Genomic DNA, 15,518 nt, shown 5'->3' on the forward strand with positions numbered 1-15,518 from the left:
TGTGTCCAAAGTAGGCCTGGAATTTCATCATTTTAGGGGCAAGGCCACTTGGCCTTTCGTGTTGTCAACTTTTTGAGGGTACAAAGGCCAAAAGCCAGGGCAGCAAGACCATAAAATACAACAATGATATATCAAGTCCATGTCCCAAATGAATTTAATTTAAGGACTAAGGATGTATAACTATCTGAAATGAATAAATAAAACAAGCTGAAGTAATAATAATGAGTATGATAAGTAATAATGTGATTTATTTAATAGCACTAATAAACCCAATGTGTTTTAAATATAGAACAACCAGGTTCATGTATTTATAAGCAAACAATCTTAAATATTAGGTCTAAATATTTTTTGAGTGTACATGATAATTATGATTACAATTATTTTTGATGTGCTTTTAGATAGCTAACAAACATATATATATGTATATATATGTATATATATGTATATATATATATATATATATATTTATATATACAGGCATGGCCCTCCTCAACATGATGCAGAAACAGACTAAAAAAGAGCTATCATTGCACAGAAGCATAATAAGTGACATTAACAGTATCTAATAACACACACTATGTCTACCAGCATCTCCCTTTCTCCTCTCCTCCACACACACACATGCACACACCTCACCTCCTGATGTTTTCCTTATAGGTCAGTTACACAAGATATAGTTTTATACAGTCCATGGCAGCAACAGTCATGTTTACAACAACAAAGTCATTATATAAACCCAATAATATCTAACTGAAATATAAATATTCCTCCTGACATCATAATACTGAGTGAAGAAAGTCACGTCATCTCAGCATGAAGACAAACATCAGTATCAGTCATTCATCCTGCTCTCTGCCCCTCCTCTACTGAGGACACTCGCTGTCTGCAGGTTGGCTGCCTCAGGTAGGCTACATGTTCAGATAAAGTGTTAGCCTACATACAGACAGCTTTAATTTAAGTTTGTCTTTAACATTTTGCTTTTAGCACCACGAGCGCGAATGACAGACTGCGGACAGAGCAGATTGAAACATGGCTTTCTACATGCTGATCACATGTATTGATAAAGTATTGGCTTGGCTGGCAGAGGTTTTATTGCACTTACCCACAGGAACAAGCATAGTTGTCGTTAACTAGAGTCATCTTGAAGTAATATTCTCTTCATCTGCACTGCAGCCCCACTGCTGCAGAATGGTGATACATGAAACCGAAACTTAACGCCAATAATGGAGCTTACTATTATGTTAGGAGTGATAGGGGGATTATAGTTCCTCTTTTCTTTTCCTTGTCTTTCATTTACGTTTTGGACTGGTTTCCACTGAGAAATAAAGGTATGGTTGAGCTGTGTGTCTGTTGACGTCACATTATTGAGGTGCGCACCTTCTGGAGTTAGTTAATGAGGTGACAAGATTCAGGTGTGTGAGTGCGGCAGAGGAAAATGTTTGCTGCCGTGTCATGAGGAGTCTCCCCGATTTGAAAGTGCCGCTGAAGAGAACGACAGCCACACACACCCAGCCAAGCCACAGACTCTTTGAGAGCGAAACCAGTTTATGTTTGTTTTCGGATCCATTTTAACTACAAAAAGCTGAACTATTGGGAAGAGCCAGGACGGAGCTCACCGCTCACAGGGAGCCAGAGCTGGCAGTGCCTGGACTGACTACCTGTACCTACAGTACAGGCCAAAAGTTTGGACACACCTTCTCATTCAATGCGTTTTCTTTATTTTCATGACTATTTACATTGTAGATTCTCACTGAAGGCATCAAAACTATGAATGAACACATGTGGAGTTATGTACTTAACAAAAAAAGGTGAAATAACTGAAAACATGTTTTATATTCTAGTTTCTTCAAAATAGCCACCCTTTGCTCTGATTACTGCTTTGCACACTCTTGGCATTCTCTCCATGAGCTTCAAGAGGTAGTCACCTGAAATGGTTTTCCAACAGTCTTGAAGGAGTTCCCAGAGGTGTTTAGCACTTGTTGGCCCCTTTGCCTTCACTCTGCGGTCCAGCTCACCCCAAACCATCTCCATTGGGTTCAGGTCCGGTGACTGTGGAGGCCAGGTCATCTGCCGCAGCACTCCATCACTCTCCTTCTTGGTCAAATAGCCCTTACACAGCCTGGAGGTGTGTTTGGGGTCACTGTCCTGTTGAAAAATAAATGATCGTCCAACTAAACGCAAAGCGGATGGGATGGCATGTCGCTGCAGGATGCTGTGGTAGCCATGCTGGTTCAGTGTGCCTTCAATTTTCAATAAATCCCCAACAGTGTCACCAGCAAAACACCCCCACACCATCACACCTCCTCCTCCATGCTTCACAGTGGGAACCAGGCATGTGGAATCCATCCGTTCACCTTTTCTGCGTCTCACAAAGACACGGCGGTTGGAACCAAAGATCTCAAATTTGGACTCATCAGACCAAAGCACAGATTTTCACTGGCCTAATGTCCATTCCTTGTGTTTCTTGGCCCAAACAAATCTCTTCTGCTTGTTGCCTCTCCTTAGCAGTGGTTTCCTAGCAGCTATTTGACCATGAAGGCCTGATTCGCGCAGTCTCCTCTTAACAGTTGTTCTAGAGATGGGTCTGCTGCTAGAACTCTGTGTGGCATTCATCTGGTCTCTGATCTGAGCTGCTGTTAACTTGCGATTTCTGAGGCTGGTGACTCGGATGAACTTATCCTCAGAAGCAGAGGTGACTCTTGGTCTTCCTTTCCTGGGTCGGTCCTCATGTGTACCAGTTTCGTTGTAGCGCTTGATGGTTTTTGCGACTCCACTTGGGGACACATTTAAAGTTTTTGCAATTTTCTGGACTGACTGACCTTCATTTCTTAAAGTAATGATGGCCACTCGTTTTTCTTTAGTTAGCTGATTGGTTCTTGCCATAATATGAATTTTAACAGTTGTCCAAGAGGGCTGTCGGCTGTGTATTAACCTGACTTCTGCACAACACAACTGATGGTCCCAACCCCATTGATAAAGCAAGAAATTCCACTAATTAACCCTGATAAGGCACACCTGTGAAGTGGAAACCATTTCAGGTGACTACCTCTTGAAGCTCATGGAGAGAATGCCAAGAGTGTGCAAAGCAGTAATCAGAGCAAAGGGTGGCTATTTTGAAGAAACTAGAATATAAAACATGTTTTCAGTTATTTCACCTTTTTCTGTTAAGTACATAACTCCACGTGTTCATTCATAGTTTTGATGCCTTCAGTGAAAATCTACAATGTAAATAGTCATGAAAATAAAGAAAACGCATTGAATGAGAAGGTGTGTCCAAACTTTTGGCCTGTACTGTAGGTACAGGTAGTCAGTCCAGGCACTGCCAGCTCTGGCTCCCTGTGAGCGGTGAGCTCCGTCCTGGCTCTTCCCAATAGTTCAGCTTTTTGTAGTTAAAATGGATCCGAAAACAAACATAAACTGGTTTCGCTCTCAAAGAGTCTGTGGCTTGGCTGGGTGTGTGTGGCTGTCGTTCTCTTCAGCGGCACTTTCAAATCGGGGAGACTCCTCATGACATGGCAGCAAACATTTTCCTCTGCCGCTTTTGGCCTGTACTGTACCTGCATTATTTCTTGTGCCTGGCAAACCAGTCCGCTGTTCTGTTCTTTCCTCCATTTGTTTCCTTCAGTGACACACTCCAGGTTAGGGCTAGCCCATCATCTGAGCTGTTGACATCCTTAGACTTGACTAGTCCGTAAAATAATGTGGGGGCTCATCCGGGATCTATTCGAAGATTAATGTCTTAATGTTCGATAAAGCCTGTTTAGCAATTATACCGTAGTTAGTGAGTTACATCCAAGCATTCTGTTTGCGAGAAGAAGCACAACGGAGTTGTATTCAGCTCACTAAAAGCTATGTTGCAAGGTTTAGCTGTAGGTCATGGACATACAGCTACGGGCAGATAAACTGCACGGTGTAACTTCTTGCTTAAAACAGATGGTTGTGCGTGTAATCAATACTTAGTTATCTAAAAGGAAAAATATTGTGTTGTGTGTGTTGAGGTTAAAACGGGGATATATCCTTACAGGATGACAATAGCATGTCGGTTTGGCTGGTTAGCTGATAGTTCTGTGCAGGGGCGGATCTAGAAAAATATTTATGGGGTGGCAAGAGGGGGGCAGGAATTTTTGAAGGGTGGCAACATATGGCATACGTATATATACTGAATTTAATCACAGTTATCACAATTTGATGAGAAACAGTATGTTCACACTACATAAGGGCACGGGCTGCCATTTACAAACTCATACAGACAAACTTAATCTCATGCAATCAATGTCTTGCATTTGAGGTTTCATGTGAAACAGTTCATATTAGGAATAAGTGTTGAAGGAGGTTCAGCAAACCCTGAGTCTAACCCTGAACTCTGAGATGATTTACTCTGAGATGGGAAACTCTGAGTTACCGGTTTCAGAACAGCTGATTTGAGTTAGTTTAGTCAACTCTGAGTATGTTCACTCACAAATAAAAGACAGCGCCTCCATTTTAATCCAGTGGATGTAGAGATATCAATGCATGTGTAGCAGACGGTGCACGTTTATCTTTAAAAGAAGTGCCTGAGTCAGAGCGAAGAAAGTGTAAATAAGTTAACCATAAAGTTAATAAAAAAGTTTTATTCAGTGTTGTCCGTTTATTCATCATTTATCAGCCTTACATTTCCTTAATGAAGATAAAGTGGTGGAATCTGACTGTGTATCAGGCTGTAGATACATTACATTATACTAATAATAACAATATATTTGTTCAGATTTAATCTGACGGGGAAAAACACAGGAGGCAGCAACTGAAAAATAGGAAGATTTAAAGCATATAGGCTAGGCTACAGATCAAAGACATAAAGACATGACTGTAAACTCACAGTCTGACCCAGTAATATTATGTTTGGTGATTTGCACTTAAAAAGACGTTGAGGTTAAAATACTGTAGATTTTAAAATGTTGGACATCTATTTGTATCTTGACTCAACAGCATTCAGTGACTTTTTTTTTCAGCTACAAATGTAGTAAATTTAAAGACTCTGAAATGCTGCACCAATGCTCACTCAGAAATATTAACACATAATCCCCAATATTAGGCTATAGGAATTATGTTCCATCAGTGCGACCAATGACATCAGTGATAGAGATCATTAGTCATTATTACTGCATGTCTAAAGCTTCATACCAATTTTTAAAATTTAAATAATTAGACCTACACATTATGTGCAATAAACATTTGGGAGCTGCTCTAACAGACTGACAGTCTGATCCTTGTGCACAGTGTTATAAAAAATAATAAATATAAAAAGGACAGAGGTTTGATTCTGAGCTGAGGATGAATTCTCGCTGTGTAATATTTGAATGTAAAGACAATAAACTGATGTCCAAAGAAATGATTGATGTGCATAAATTCAGTAACTTAAGAGAGTCCTGAGTAACAAACTAATATCCAGCAAGATTTAGACTGTGACAGACGTTAAATCTCCGCTAATTAACGCGCTTCGATACAAGCTTTTACACAGACTGAATGAATGAGGAAATGAAACAGCGTATAAGAGGGAGGAGACGGAGAAAAACCTAACCAGCGAGCAGGATAGGTTCACAGACTCAGTTGCCATGGTGATTCAATTCAATTCAATTTTATTTATAAAGCCCAATATCACAAATCACAATTTGCCTCACAGGGCTTTACAGCATACGACATCCCTCTGTCCTTAGGACCCTCACAGCAGATAAGGAAAAACACAATGAGACAGAGAGAGAGAGAGAGAGAGAGAGAGAGAGAGAGATGCAGGTAATGACAGTAGCTTACAACAACATTATTGAAAGTAATAATATTATAATTATAGTTCTGGCTACTGTGGTACAATATGTTGAAAGTATGTATTAATATCTGGCAGTATACATGTGTGACAATAATCATATGTGTATAATAACAGTAGAAGTATGACTAATGACTAATGATGGCAGCAGCAGCAGGAGGCATCTGGCAGGACCACGGCAGCAGCACAACCACACACGTCACGCTGTCCAGGCACCGCTGCGATATGAGTTAATCTAAGAAACAGTGGAGCACAAAGACTCCGGAGAAGAAGCCGAGTTAGTGACATCCAGAATGACCGAGTTAGCAAGATGCAGTAATAGAATACGAGAGAGAGAGAGAGAGAAGGAGAGAAGGAGAGAAGGTGCCCAGTGTATTATAGGGGGGTCCTCTGGCAGACTAGGCCTAAGTCACTCAGAGTTTGATTTACCTCTCTTTCTGGAACTGAAAACCCAGAGTTTCCCTCATTTCAGGGTTAACATACTCAGAGTTTTCAGTAAACCCGCTTTCTGGAATAGGCTACCCCTCTGGCTCCACTCAGTTTTCCAAACAAAGCAGTCTCTTGCCGCTCTGGCGTTATCTCGTGCTGCATTCACTGCAGTCGGACATTGGAGATTCGCGCTCGTAAATGTCAAATTGGCCATAACCATCCTTTGAATTCGTTGCTGCCAACTGGGGTGGCAGCAGGGGTGGCATGGCTTTCGTTTAGGGTGGCATTTGCCACCCTATGCCACCCCGGTAGGTCCGCCCATGGTTTTGTGCTAAGTTGTGGTTGGTGTTTTTCTTGTGTGCTGTAAACAGTCTATCGGTTTGTGGCTGGTTTGTGAGTCACGTAAACCTTGTCATGAGCGCTCTGTTTGTGGCTTATGTTTGCATCTACCTCTGGTAAAAGTTACTTCTTATTCTGTCATTAAGGCTATTTTGGTAATAGTTACCTTAAAGGTAATTTTGTTAGAGGTTTGTCTCTTTTGATTAGCCTGTTTGGTGAGTAGTTAACGGTAACCATGGCAACTTTCTCGGTAGAGTATTTTTGCGGAAGTGATTTTGGTGCAATGAGTTACGCAAGCTTAAGAAGGAAGATTTGCTTGCAGTAGCTCAGTATTGTGAGGTGGATATCACCCCAGAGACTAAAAAGCCAGAGATTGTGGAAACCCTCATTTCGGCGTTACATCTGCACGATCCCGTAGAGGAGAGGGAGCGAGCAGAGAGAGAGAGAGCGGAGCGAGAGAAAGGGAGAGTAGCGCGTGAGAGAGAGGGGGAACAGGTGTTTCAACTTGAGTTGGCAAAGGTGGCAGCAAGAAAGCAGAAGCAGAAGCTAGAGCTAGCAAGATTGGCACTTGAGCAGGAGAAGCTTAAAGCGACCAGTAATGCATTACAACGTAAGCACGAAGCTCGTTTTGATATTTCCAGCTGTTTGAGACTCATGTCAAAATTTAATAATGATGATGTGGGTTCTTTTTTTGATTCTTTTGAGAAAATTGCCAAAGAGCTAGAATGGCCTGAGGATGAGTGGGCACTGCTCATTCAGAGTCAATCAATCAATCAATTTTATTTATAAAGCCCAATATCACAAATCACAATTTGCCTCACAGGGCTTTACAGCATACGACATCCCTCTGTCCTTAAGACCCTCACAGCGGATAAGGAAAAACTCCCCAAAAAAACCCCTTTAACGGGGGAAAAAAAACGGTAGAAACCTCAGGAAGAGCAACTGAGGAGGGATCCCTCTTCCAGGACGGACAGACGTGCAATAGATGTCGTACAGAACAGATCAACATGATAAATTAACAGTAATCCATATGACACAGGGAGAGAGAGGGAGAGAGAGAGAGAGAGAGATATGCAGGTAATGACAGTATCTTACAACAACATTAATGGAAGTAATAATATTATAGTTATAGTTCTGGTTACTGCGGTACAATATGTTGAAAGTATGTATTAATACCTGGCAGTATACATGTGTGACAATAATCATATGTGTATAATAACAGAAGAAGTATGACTAATGACTAATGATGGCAGCAGCAGCAGGAGGCATCTGGCGGGACCACGGCAGCAGCACAACCACACACGTCACGCTGTCCAGGCACCGCTGTGATATGAGTTAATCTGAGAGACAGTGGAGCACAAAGGCTCCGGAGAAGAAGCCGAGTTAGTGACATCCAGAATGGCCGGGTTAGCTAGATGCAGTAATAGGATACGAGAGAGAGAGAGAAGGAGAGAAGGGGCCGGTGTATTATAGAGGGTCCTCCGGCAGACTAGGCCTAAGTCAGCAACTAAGGGCTGGTACAGGACAAGCCTGAGCCAGCCCTAACTATAAGCTTTATCAAAGAGGAAAGTCTTAAGTCTAGTCTTAAATGTGGAGACGGTGTCTGCCTCCCGGACCGTAACAGGAAGATGATTCCACAGGAGAGGAGCCTGATAGCTAAAGGCTCTGGCTCCTGATCTACTTTTGGAGACTTTAGGGACCACGAGTAACCCTGCGTTCTCAGAGCGCAGTGTTCTGGTGGGATAATATGGCACTATGAGCTCTCTAAGATATGATGGAGCTTGACCATTTAGAGCTTTATAAGTTAACAGTAGGATTTTAAATTCAATTCTGGATTTTACAGGGAGCCAGTGCAGAGAAGCTAAAACAGGAGAGATATGATCGCGTTTATTAGTTCCTGTTAGTACACGTGCTGCTGCATTCTGAATTAGCTGGAGAGTTTTAAGGACTTACTAGAGCTACCTGATAATAGAGAGGTACAATAATCCAGCCTTGAGGTAACAAAAGCGTGGACCAATTTTTCTGCATCTTTCGGGTCAGGATAGGCCTAATTTTCGCAATATTACGCAGATGAAAAAATGCAGTCCGTGAGGTTTGCTTTAAATGAGAATTAAAGACAAATCTTGATCAAATGTTACTCCGAGGTTTCTTACGGTAGTGGCAGGCCAGAGCAATGCCATCTAGAGAAACTATGTCATCAGATAAAGAGTCTCTGAGTTGTTTGGGGCCAAGAACAATAACTTCAGTTTTGTCTGAATTTAACATCAGAAATTGGTGCTCATCCAAGTTTTTATGTCTTTAAGGCAATTATGGAGTTTAGTTAATTGATTGCTTTCTTCTGGCTTCATTGATAAATACAACTGAGTATCATCCATAACAATGGAAATTTATAGAGTGATTTCTAATGATGTTACCTAACGGAAGCATATATAGAGTAAACAGGATTGGTCCGAGCACAGAACCTTGCGGAACTCCAAAACAAACTTTAGTACGTAAGGATGGTTCATTGCGAACGTCAACAAATTGAAAACGATCAGATAAATAAGATTTAAACCAGCTTAGTGCAGAACCTTTTAAGCCAATTAAGTGTTCCAGTCTCTGCAGCAGAATTTGATGGTCAATTGTGTCAAACGCCGCACTAAGATCTAATAAAACAAGTACAGAGACGAGTCCTTTGTCTGAAGCAATCAGAAGGTCATTTGTAATTTTAACTAGAGCTGTCTCAGTGCTATGATGCACTCTAAATCCTGACTGAAATTCCTCAAATAAATTATTATCCTGGAGAAAATCACACAGCTGGTCTGACTACTTTCTCAAGGATCTTTGACATATAGGGTAGATTAGATATTGGTCTATAGTTGGCTAACACCTCTGGATCCAGGGTGTGCTTTTTTAGTAGAGGTTTAATTACAGCTACCTTAAAAGACTGTGGTACATAACCTGTTAATAAGGATATATTGATCATATCTAATATATGAGTGTTAACTATAGGTAAGACCTCCTTAAGTAGCCTAGTTGGGATGGGGTCTAAGAGACACGTTGATGATTTGGATGAAGAAATCACTGCAGTCAATTCTTGAAGAGAAATTGGGGAGAAGCAATCTAAATATATATTAGATTTTACAGCTGTGTTTGAGGTTAGATAGGTACTATCTGAGGGCAGGAGGTCATGAATTTTGCCTCTAATAGTTAGAATTTTGTCATTAAAAAAGCTCATAAAATCATTACTGCTAAGGGCTAAGGGAATACGAGGCTCAATAGAGCTCTGACTCTCAGTCAGCCTGGCTACAGTGCTGAAAAGAAACCTGGGGTTGTTCTTATTGTCTTCTATTAGAGCTGAGTAATAGTTTGCTCTGGCATTGGAGGCCCTCTTATAAGTTTTGAGACTGTCTGTCCAGATTAAACGAGATTCTTCCAGTTTGGTTAATCGCCAATTCCTTTCAAATTTTCGCGATATTTGTTTTAACTTACGGGTTTGAGAGTTATACCAAGGAGCGAACTTTCTTTGCTTTTTTAACTTCTTTTTAAGAGGAGCTACAGAGTCGAGCGTTGTTCGTAGCGAGCCTACGGTGCTATCAACAAAATGATCAATTCGGGAGAGGTTAAAGTCGGCACGGGAAACCTCTGTTACTGAAGGTATTGGTATTGAATTTAACGACGAAGTAATCTTTTCCTTAAGTTTTGTGACAGCACTATCTGATAAACATCTAGTATAGTAACTGTTGCTGAGTGGCGTGTAATCGAGTAAAAAGAAATCAAAAGTAATCAGATAATGATCCGATAGCGAGGGATTCTGTGGAAAGACTTTTAGGTTATCAATTTCAATTCCATACGTCAGAACTACTACTCAAGAGTGTACTTGAGGGTAGAGCCCAGGAGGCATATGCAGCGTTAGATGTTTGCGATAGTAGAGACTATGAAGCTGTGAGGAAAGTGGTTCTGGCAGCTTATGAGGTGGTGCCGAAGCCTACCCACCGAAGTTTCAGTCTCTGCAACGAAAACCAAGTGAGACATTTCTTGATATGGCTAGGCAACAGGAGGTTGTGTTTGACAGGTGGCTAGCTAGTACAGACACCCACACCTTTCAAGAGTTGTGACAACTGATGCTGGTGGAACAGTTTAAAACTAGTTTACCCCGGCATATGGAAATACATGTAAACGAGTTGGGTGTGACTGAGTTAAGAAAAGCCGCTATGGCAGCGGATTCCTATGAGTTAACTCACAGAGAAGCACATTTAAAAGGAAAGTTAAGCAGACAGGACAGGATGCAGGCAGTAACTGACAGGCCCACAGAAGCTGTCCTAATGAAGTTTCCTCCCTTTTCCATTCAGTCTTAAGGGCCAGGGAAAAGATATGAGAAGCCTTATTTCTAAGTAGTGGGGTTGATTAACACGCAGACTCAGGTTGGTTCCTGTGAAGTAAATAGTTTGAACACATCCTCCTGCCCAGTAGCAAAAGGATTTGAAGGTTTTGTATCACAAGGGGCAGTGGCTGGTGATGGATGGTGAAATGGTCCCAATATCAATCTTGATGGATACAGGTGCCAACCAGTCCCTACTGGCTCGATATGTCATAGATTTACCATCTGCCACCTATTTAAAAGCCTCTACCCCAGTGAAGGGTGTGGGAGGTGACTTTATTAGTGCCCCTTTACACAGGGTGTTTCTGGCATCTAATAAATGGGCCAGTAGTTGTGGCCGTTGCCCCCTCTTTGCCGATTGATGGAGTTGCCTTTGTGCTGGGAAATGACTTGGCTGGTAGGCGTGTTTGTGTGACACCGGTAGTAAGTGAAGAACCTTGTGAGATCCCTGAGACCATGGTTCTAAAAAGGGAACACCCTGAAGTGTTTACTGCATATGTGGTGACGGGCTCAGACACTTGTAGCGGAAAAGGGAAATTCCAGCAAGCAGGATGAACTGTCTGTTGACTTGGCTGATACATTTTATGCTAGCTGAGGTGTCCCTGTCCCCCTCACAGTTTTCTTGGGAAGCCCTTATATCAGAGCAAGAAAAGGATCCGTCTGTTGCTCCATTCAGACAGGCAGCTGCTAGTGCTGAGGACCTGAAAGAGCTGAAGGTTTCTTTCTCCAAGATGGAGTCTTGTTGAGAAAGTGGTGGTCTTGGGATCATCCTGCGGATGAGTCGTGGACTGTTATGACTCAAATTGTGCTGCCTGAAAGTTTCAGGAGGGAAGTGCTGAGTTTAGCACATGAACTGTCCATTGCTGGTCATTTGGACATCCGGAAAACCCAAGAGAAAATCAGTAGACATTTCTACTGGCCTAAGGTGCACAAAGATGTGGTTTCGTACTGCCGTAGCTGTCATGCTTGTCAGGTTGTGGGCAAGCCCAAGCATTTAATTCCAGTTGCTCCTCTCTGCCCTCTACCTGTCATGGAGGAACCCTTATCCAGAGTACTGATTGATTGTGTTGGTCCTCTGCCAAAAACAAGAAAGGGAATGAGTATCTCCTGACCATTATGGATGTTTCTACCAGATTTCCGGAGGCTGTGCCATTGAAATCTATTAAGACCAAGGTCATAGTGGAGGCTTTGCTTCATTTCTTTTCTAGGGTAGGTTTAGCACTAGAGGTTCAACATGATCGTGGGTCTAACTTCACCTCTGGACTCTTCCAGGAAGTAATGCATGAGATTGGGGTTAAACAAATTATGTCATCTGCCTATCATCCGTCAGTCCCAAGGCGCAATCAAGAGGTACCATCAGACTTTGAAGTCTATGATTAAGACTTATTGTGTTGGTTACTCAAATGACTGGGATGTGGCTATGCCATTTCTATTGTTTGCTATCAGAGACTCTGTGAATGAGGCTACAGGTTTTAGCCCCTTCGAGTTGGTTTACGGACATCAAGTGAGAGGATCATTGAAGATGGTGAAAGAACAGCTATTGCAGTCAGCTTTGCAGACCAAAGCGCCAAGTGGGGTTCTGCAGTATGTGGCATCCTTTAAGGACTGGCTGCATACAGCATGTGACTTGGCCAGGAGTAATTTGGAAACAGCTAAGGGAAAGATGAAGGCTCTGTATGACAGGAAGGCGGTGAAGCGTACCTTTAAGGCAGGAGACCAGGTATTAGTTCTGTTACCCATGGATGGAGACAAGCTGGGGGTGAAATTCTATGGACCCTGTAAGGTGGTCAAGAAAGTGGGTGATTGCAACTATGTCATTGAGACACCCGATCGGAGACAGAAGTCCTGACTATGTCACATCAATCTTGTGAAGCTGTATTTTGCTCGTGATGCTTCGTCTGTTGTGTGTGTAACATCTCAGGTTGCTGTGGAAGGGGAGGAGAGTGAGGATGATGAGGTTGGGTCAGTTGAGCCAGTTACCGCTAGGCTTAAGAACTCCAGCACCCTGGCCAATCTCAGAGATTCACTGAGTCATCTCACCACAGAACAAAAAGAGGATGTATTGCATCTTGTGGATCAGTGTAGTCCTCTGTTTAAAGATACCCCTGGTTTGACAAACTTAATAACCCATGACGTAGACACTGGCGAGGCAACCCCCATTAAACAACATCCGTACCGGATTAACCCCAAAAATGTGCTCAGGTGAAACCGGAGTTGCTTTATATGGAAGAAATCAGTGTGATCGAACAAGGCGTAAGTGAATGGAGTTCTCCCTTAGTTCCTGTTCCCAAGCCAGATTTAACTGTGCGGCCTTGCATCGATTACCGAAAGGTAAATAATGTGACTAAAACGGATGCATATCCTATACCCAGGCTTGAGGACTGTATTGATAAGATCGTAAATGCACAGGATGTGTCAAAATTTGACCTGTTAAAGGGCAGGTGCCGCTAACAGAGAGAGCAAAAGATGTGTCTGCATTTGTGACACCAGAGTGTTTGTATCACTGTCAGGTTCTTCCTTTTGGCATGAAGGATGCGCCTGCAACCTTTCAGAGATTAATGAATTTGGTAACCGTTGGTTTGCAGAACACAGTAACATATTTAGATGATGTGGTTTGCTATAGTTCTTTGTGGTCTGATCACATGACACACATGAAACAGCTGTTTGAGCGTCTGAGGCACGCAGGGTTGGTGATCAACTTGCCCAAATGTGAGATTGGAAAGGGGCAGGTCACATACTTGCAGCCTGTTGGGCATGTGCGGCTTCTACAGATGGTTTGTTCCCAATTTTGCAGCTGTGACCACACCACTAACAAATCTGTTGAAAAAGGGAGTAAAGTTTAGCTGGTCCGCGGATTGTCAGAAAGCTCTGGAAATGGTTAAAGCCATCCTAGCTAGTAAACCCGGTGCTGGTTGCTCTGGACTTCACTCTCCCATTCAAGCTTGCAGTGAACGCGCGTGATGTCGGAGTGGGGGCGGTGCTATTACAGATTGATGTGTCAGGAGTAGATCGGCCTGTTGCATACTTCTCAAAGAAACTGAACCGCCATCAGAAGTGATATTCTACCATTGAAAAGGAGACACTGGCTCTGGTCCTGGCAGTCCAACACTTTGAGGTTTATGTATCTAGTGCTGGAGGTGATCTGGTGGTCCTCACTGATCACAACCCACTTACATTTCTGTCAAAGTTTAAAACATCCAGTCAGAGAGTGCTCCGGTGGAGTCTTATTTTGCAGCCCTATAACCTGACGGTTGTGCATTTGCCAGGCAAAGAAAATGTTTTTGCCGACACCCTGTCAAGGGGATGAGCATATGGAATGTGTTTGGGGACAAGTTGGAGTGCATTGTTGATATACAGAAATGAATGTAGTCAAAAGACTGATTAGATTATATTTGCATAATCTTTCAAATTGTCAGTCATGACTCTCGAGTTATACATCACTAGTTATTAAGAGGACATCTATATTGTTGATTATAGTTCCTCTTTTCTTTTCCTTTTTTTTCCTGTCTTTCATTTACGTTTTGGACTGGTTTCCACTGAGAAATAAAGGAATGGTTGAGCTGTGTGTTTGTTGACGTCACATCATGGAGGTGCGCACGCACCCTCTGGAGTTAGTTAATGAGGTGACAAGATTCAGGTGTGTGAGTGCGGCAGAGGAAAATGTTTGCTGCCATGTCATGAGGAGTCGCCCCGATTTGAAAGTGCCGCTGACCACACAAGAGGACAACAGCCACACACACCCAGCCAAGCCACAGACTCTTTGAGAGCGAATGTTTGTTTTCGGATCCATTTTAACTACAAAAAACTGAAATAGTGGGAAGAGCCAGGACGGAGCTCACCGCTCCCCGGGAGCCGCGGCCAGAGCTGGCGGTGCCTGGACTGACAGACCTCTGAGTGCACCTAGCCTGCGGACCCGGTAAGCTGGCCTACCTGTATTATTTCTTGTGCCTGGCAAACCAGTCCGCTGTTCCGCTCGTTCCTCCATTTGTTTCCTTCAGTGACACATTCCATCTTAGGGCTAGCCCATCATCTGAGCTGTTGACATCCTTAGACTTGACTAGTCCGTTGAAATTATTACGGACTTGATTAAACTTGCCTTGGGTTGTTTAATACCGGGTCTCGGTACGATCCCTGCCCAGGCATTTGATTTAGTCTCTTGGTTGGCCGGTGATAGATAGGTGTCAAACTGTCATTATAGCCCGTCTGAGTGGTTCATGCCAGGCTCGCCAGGGCATGCCAGGCCCAGCTAGTTTCTTCAAAATAGCCGCCCTTTGCTCTGATTACTGCTTTGCACACTCTTGGCATTCTCTCCATGAGCTTCAAGAGGTAGTCACCTGAAATGGTTTCCACTTCACAGGTGTGCCTTGTGTTAACAGCAGCTCAGATCAGAGACCAGATGAATGCCACACAGAGTTCTAGCAGCAGACCCATCTCTAGAACAACTGTTAAGAGGAGACTGCGCGAATCAGGCCTTCATGGTCAAATAGCTGCTAGGAAACCACTGCTAAGGAGAGGCAACAAGCAGAAGAGATTTGTCTGGGCCAAGAAACACAAGGAATGGACATTAGACCAGTGAAAATCTGTGCTTTGGTC

At 42.9% G+C, this 15,518-nt stretch overlaps 1 protein-coding gene across 1 annotated transcript in view; it reads left to right on the forward strand.

Moving 5' to 3' along the window:
• adgrd2 (adhesion G protein-coupled receptor D2) overlaps positions 1–15,518 on the forward strand; it is a 149,082-nt gene that overhangs the window by 103,893 nt on the left and 29,671 nt on the right. The gene's annotated exons all lie outside the window — the stretch shown is intronic.

The sequence above is a fragment of the Epinephelus fuscoguttatus genome, linkage group LG6 (assembly GCF_011397635.1).
Source record: "Epinephelus fuscoguttatus linkage group LG6, E.fuscoguttatus.final_Chr_v1".
Classification (NCBI taxonomy): domain Eukaryota; kingdom Metazoa; phylum Chordata; class Actinopteri; order Perciformes; family Serranidae; genus Epinephelus; species Epinephelus fuscoguttatus.